We start from the raw sequence: 6029 nt of genomic DNA on the forward strand, positions 1-6029 counted from the left end.
TGCATGAATACTGACTGTGTGTCTGTGTGTGTGTGTGTGTGTGGGAGGAGGGGAGTTGGGGAATTTGAGTCATGTGATCAAAGGGGGAGGAGGAGGAAGTGTGAATTGGATCCTTTGGGGGCTGCGATATTTTTTTCCCATGATGGAAAAAAAGGCATGACCCGCCCCTCTCTGCCTCTGATTGGCCTAGCGTCAAATGTTCATCCAATCACATTCGCTTAGCTATCCTGCATCTCTTTCTACAGTCTGTTCTGAGACATCAATGGGTGAGACTCAGTGGATCAGACAGACAGCAGTTTTGCTTGCTAGCCTGAATGAAAGACGCCATGTGTGTTTATGTTTTGAATAGTCTGGCCCTGTGGTTTATAACACTGCTGCTACTCTTGGCAGTGCACGTATGTAGCCTATAGGGAAATCTAAAAAAAAAGATGAAAGACTCATGAGAATGATCAAGGCTGATATAAAAACAGGGTCACTGCATTACATTGAACTTTAATTCAGCTCATTGTAACACAAGTGACATGTATTTGAATTGAAATATAAATCAGAAGAAACAAGGTGATGACATTTAGAATGAAAATAAATAATACACATTCAAGTAGGCTATTGATCTCACACATAACCTTTTGATTCTATGCTGCCATCTGCCATCTCATGCTTGTTGATTTAACGATTGTTTTGCACCTGCTGCTCACTTTATGAACAACTAGTGACTGAATTAAATATATTGGCGAGAGCAGCCGAGTGCAGTCAGCCAATCAGAGGCAGAGAGGGGCGGGTCATGCTTTGCATTGATGTCCCATCATGCCTTTCTGCCCCTACCAGGGAAGTTTGGATCTGAACCGGGTCAAACTGGGTGCAGTTCTCTGATCAGAACCAACCTTCCTGCAATGCAGTACTCTGTCTTATATCTGGACTAAAAGCATTAGTGCACTCTTGCAGCCAAAATAAGTATCACAACAAACACTGTTTCCACAAATGAAAATAAATGAACAAGTAACTTAAGATGATCCTGACAAAACTTTTTTCAGATATTCTCAAGTCGGGGCATCCCAGTGTCTCACCTGGTGGAGCGCGTGCCACAGGGGCTTGGTCCTTTGTGTGGCCAACCCGGGTTCAGGTCTGGCCTGTGCTCATTTGCTGCGTGTCGCCCCCTCTCTCTCTCCCCACCTTTCTGGTCTCCCTGCTGTCCTGTCCAATGAAGGCAAAAATGCCCCCAAAAATTATATATATAAAAAAAAAAATGTTCTTAACTCATAAATACAGGAGAGAAAACTATTTAGATCAGAATTAGACATTTAGAAATATTTTCCTCACTTGCGTCACCGGGCTTCCATACAGAAGAAATTGGATGTTTTACAATGAGAACATGTATTTATGTATTGTTAAATAGGTTTATTTTGTGACATGGGAAGTCAGTTAACATTTCACTGTGACTTTAAACATGGACACACAAACACCCTCTCTCTCAGCTCTGGTGTGGTGTGGGAGATGAGGCCCAAGAGTCGCTGGAAGCCGTTCAACCAGAAGAACATCCTCCTGCTGGAGAAGGCCTTCCAGAAGCACCAGGCAGGGGACACTGACCCGGGCTGGGTCCGCCTGGAGAGCAACCTGGAGGTCCGCAGCGCACACACGGCTAAAAATTGCTATGGTTCTAAAGTGCTACGTAACGTTTTAACTGCTAATCCTATCCATATGCTTTAATGTCGAGGCTAATGCTGTGTTCAAGACAACTTGGAACTCGGAACTTTCAACTTGGATTTTCCGGTCTACGGCATAGTTGCGTTCATGCCGTTTTTAACTCAGAGTTACAAAAACATACACAGCTAGCTAATTTAATTGGTAAAATAGCAGCTGAATTCAACATATTGCTATAATCAGAGCGAATGTAAACACATATTGCATAATTACACCTCAAATTACATGTAGGTCAACAAACATTTTGATGACGTCAACTCACAAACCGGAGCTCTGAAATGATACCCGAATTTCCTACCTGTAATTCCGACCTCGACTTACTGTTCAATTCATGTTTTACAGGTCGGAGCTAGTTTTTTCCTGTGTTCCGAGTTGTCTTGAACGGGGTATTACAGTACATTTGTACATGACATCATCGTCTACTGCACCAATCAACATAATCTTCAATAATATTGGATATCACAATATTCACAGAATTTCGAAAAATATATATTTTTTTACCAGTTTTGCACATTCTGCCCTGCTGCTGACTATTATTTCACTGCTTACCGTTGTTAAGGCGCCTACACATGATCCACGGTAAAACAGCTCTGCTGTTTGGACCTGCTTATCGCTGACCTTTCATGAGCGCAACCAATCACACTACATATGTGACGTAGTGTGTATTTTGGGGGTGGGACTATGTGACCCAAGTGTATATCACTGTGTGTGTGTGTGCGTTACAGGTGAACTTAGGCCGGGTTCCCATGGTGATGCGTGCACCCTTCTCGTGCCCGGTGAGGAGGAACTTCCTGTCTGGCATCCAGGTGGAGTTCAAACAGTCCAAACACCAGAGGAGCCTGAGGGCCCAGCTGCACTGGCTACAGGTACCACACATGCACACGCACACACACACACACACACGCACACGCACACGCACACACGCACACGCACACGCACACACATCATCATCATCATCGCACCCTCATACACAGTCTGGTGTAAGGGGTAACATGTGTGTGTGTGTGTGTGTGTGTGTGTGTGTGTGTGTGTGTGTGCGCGCGCGTCTCAGGTGGACAACCAGCTGCCTGGAGCCATCTTTCCCATCGTGTTCCACCCTGTTCCTCCTCCCAAGTCCATCGCTCTGGACTCAGGTAGACCATGCAGGCACACACATACACACACACACATACACATACACACACACACACACACACACATACACATACACACACACACACACACACACACACACACACACACACACACTAGCCTCGCCTTGCCTAAACCTGAACGGTGTTTCTCCTCAGAGCCGAAGCCGTTCATCGACGTCTCCATCATCACCAGGTTCAACGAGCACAGCCAGGTCCTGCAGTTCAAGTGAGTCCAGTCATGTTGTGGTGAAGGTCACATGACCCTTCCTCATGTTTTAGTCCATCTGTAGAGCACCGCAAGTCCTAACAGCCGGATGTTAGCACTTCCTGGTTCCCTCGTCAAGAAGTCAATGGGATCTTTGCATGGGGATTTTGGTTAAATTGAAAATTTGGTTAAAAACTGGTCGTTTGCAGGTGCCACTGTCATAAAACCTATTGAACAGCTCTATTACAGAGCCATCAAGGCATTTGCTAGAAAGCCTTTGTCATACCACCACTGTAACATTCTGGAACAACATCAATTCCTGAGCTTTGAAAATCTCAAGGTCTTAAAGAGTGCCTGTTTCTTCTTCAAATGCCTACATGGACTAGCTCCCCCTCCGCTACAGGAATTCATCCAAAAAAATAGACTCACTGGACTCGGCACTAGATCAGACACCAGAGGTGATTGTAAGGTCCATCGCAGAATGACCACGTTTGGTCAAAATGTCCTATCGATAAAAGGCAGCCAAATATGGAATAGTCTCCCCGTCTCCATAAGGGACAGCCCCACCCTTGCCACTTTTAAAGGTAGACTTAAAAAATGGCTGAAAACAAACCAGTCATGTGTCCACAGGTAGTATGTTTTTCTTCTCTTTTTTTGTGTGTATTATTATTATGTATTTTTATTTTTCTAAGTGTAATTGCTGCCATGTATTTTAGAGTGTTTTGTTGCTACTCATGTTTTATGTAGTTTTAGAGTGTACTGCTGCTACCTATGTTCTATGTATGTTTTTATTATGTTCTACGTTTTACGCTCTATGTTTTTTGTGTTTTATGTTTTATGGGGACAACGGATGGAAATTAGCCTCGTGCTAAATCCGGCAATTTTTACACTTTTACTATGTTCCAGGTTTTACTATCTGTTCTGTGGTTTCTGTGTTCATTAATTTTGCACTGTCCTGTCCAAATAAACGAATAAAAAAAAAAGAGAAAAAAAAATGCCTGAAATAAGGTCTGTGGTTAACAAAAGTTTATGAAATATGATATTTGTGTTGAGCAAGATAATCTTCACAAATAAGGAGCACTTTTATGATTTCTGAAGCGTCACGTAATGCTTACGTGTGTGTGTGTGTGTGTGTGTGTGTGTGTGTGTGTGTGTGTGTGTGTGTGTGTGTGTGTGTGTGTGTGTGTGTGTGTGTGTATGCAGGTACTTCATGGCACTGGTGCAGGAGATGGCGGTGAAGATCGATCAGGGCTTCCTGGGAGCCATCTTGGCTCTGTTCACTCCAGCTGCCGATCCGCAGGCTGACCAGCAGAAGGTGGGTAATAACAGGATTCAACCAGGGAAGAAATTAGAAATATAGAATGTGAAATAAGCTATAAGATTCAGGATTATTTTAATAGCCGTAGTAAGTAATCTTGTTACAAATGAGGAATTAGTATTACTAATTCCTAATTTATAACAAGATTACTTACTATGCAGCACAATGATCACAGCAATACAAAACATGGAGCAGACAGAAAGACAAATCATATTATCTTTACAATTTAGTATGTGGGCTCTGATTGTTTGTTTGTTTCAAGTAGGGATGTCACAATACTAGAATTTCTACTTCGATACCCAGGAAAATATCGATACTCGATACCATTTTTGATACCACGGGAAGGGGGGGTGACAACACATCAAGAGGCATAAAAATAAAGTTAGACAGATGGACGGACAGACACACACTTCTCCATAATCTAGACCTGATCAAACTTTGAACTTAGACAGCAGATTAGCCCTGCTCTAGACATCACAACACATTTAGCTTGTTGAAGCAACAGATACCCAATGATAGAGAGGGGAAAATCAGTGATTTTTCATTAAAAGAAAGCACTGATGGTATCAAAACTGTTGCAAATGAGTATTGTATCCATTTCAATTTTTTTTGTATTGATACTTTTGATACTATCGATACCTGTTGCAAATGAGTATTGTATCCGATTAAAATGTTCAGTATTGATACTTTTCGATACTAGCGATACTTAGTAACCCTAGTTTCAAGTCAAGCGTCAATTCACCCTCTTCACCCTGTGTGTGTGTGTGTGTGTGTGTGTGTGCGTGCGCGTGTGTGTGTGTGTGTGTGTGTATGTGTGTGTATGTGTGCGTGTGCATGTGTGTGGGTGTGTGTGTGTATGTGTGTGGGTGCAGACTCGGCTGATTGAGCGTGACCTGGAGCTGCTGCAGGCGGAGCTGATGGAGGCGTCGCTCACCGACACGTCAGGAATCAACTTCTTCCAACACTTCCACATCTCCCCCATCAAGGTACGCACACGCACACACACACACACACACACACACACACATACTGTACACACACACACACCTGTCTGTCTGTCTGTCTGACCTGTCTGTCTGTCTGTCTGTCTGTATCTCAGCTACACCTCAGCCTGTCTCTGGGCTCTGACTCCGCCCCTCAGGAGGCGGCGGCCCTCCAGTCGCTCAACCTGCTGCTGAAGAGCATCGGCGCCACGCTGACCGATGTCGATGACCTCATCTTCAAGTGAGTCTACAGACCGTATAAAACTATGACCTCATCTTCAAGTGAGTCCACAGACCATATAAAACTATGACCTCATCTTCAAGTGAGTCTACAGACCATATAAAACTATGACCTCATCTTCACCATATAAAACTATGACCTCATCTTCAAGTGGGTCTACAGACCATATAAAACTATGACCTCATCTTCAAGTGAGTCTACAGACCGTATAAAACTATGACCTCATCTTCAAGTGAGTCTACAGACCATATAAAACTATGACCTCATCTTCAAGTGAGTCTACAGACCATATAAAACTATGACCTCATCTTCAAGTGAGTCTACAGACCATATAAAACTATGACCTCATCTTCACCATATAAAACTATGACCTCATCTTCAAGTGAGTCTACAGACCATATAAAACTATGACCTCATCTTCAAGTGAGTCCACAGACCATATAAAAATATG

At 43.3% G+C, this 6029-nt stretch overlaps 1 protein-coding gene and 1 pseudogene across 2 annotated transcripts in view; both read left to right on the forward strand.

Moving 5' to 3' along the window:
* The window catches only part of LOC310791600 (protein NLRC3-like), a gene marked incomplete at both ends in the record, with an annotated part of 370782 nt that overhangs the window by 255837 nt on the left and 108916 nt on the right, over nt 1–6029 (forward strand). The window lies entirely within an intron of this gene.
* The window catches only part of LOC310791140 (intermembrane lipid transfer protein VPS13C-like), an 86929-nt pseudogene that overhangs the window by 55073 nt on the left and 25827 nt on the right, over nt 1–6029 (forward strand). Inside the window, exons 30-36 of the transcript in view lie at nt 1473–1617; nt 2424–2564; nt 2750–2831; nt 2988–3057; nt 4240–4351; nt 5227–5340; nt 5454–5578. The product of the transcript in view is annotated as an intermembrane lipid transfer protein VPS13C-like (transcript). The remainder of the gene's footprint in view (nt 1–1472; nt 1618–2423; nt 2565–2749; nt 2832–2987; nt 3058–4239; nt 4352–5226; nt 5341–5453; nt 5579–6029) is intronic.

Source organism: Poromitra crassiceps (genome assembly GCF_964638095.1).
Source record: "Poromitra crassiceps genome assembly, chromosome: 16".
NCBI classification, from domain to species: Eukaryota; Metazoa; Chordata; class Actinopteri; order Beryciformes; family Melamphaidae; genus Poromitra; species Poromitra crassiceps.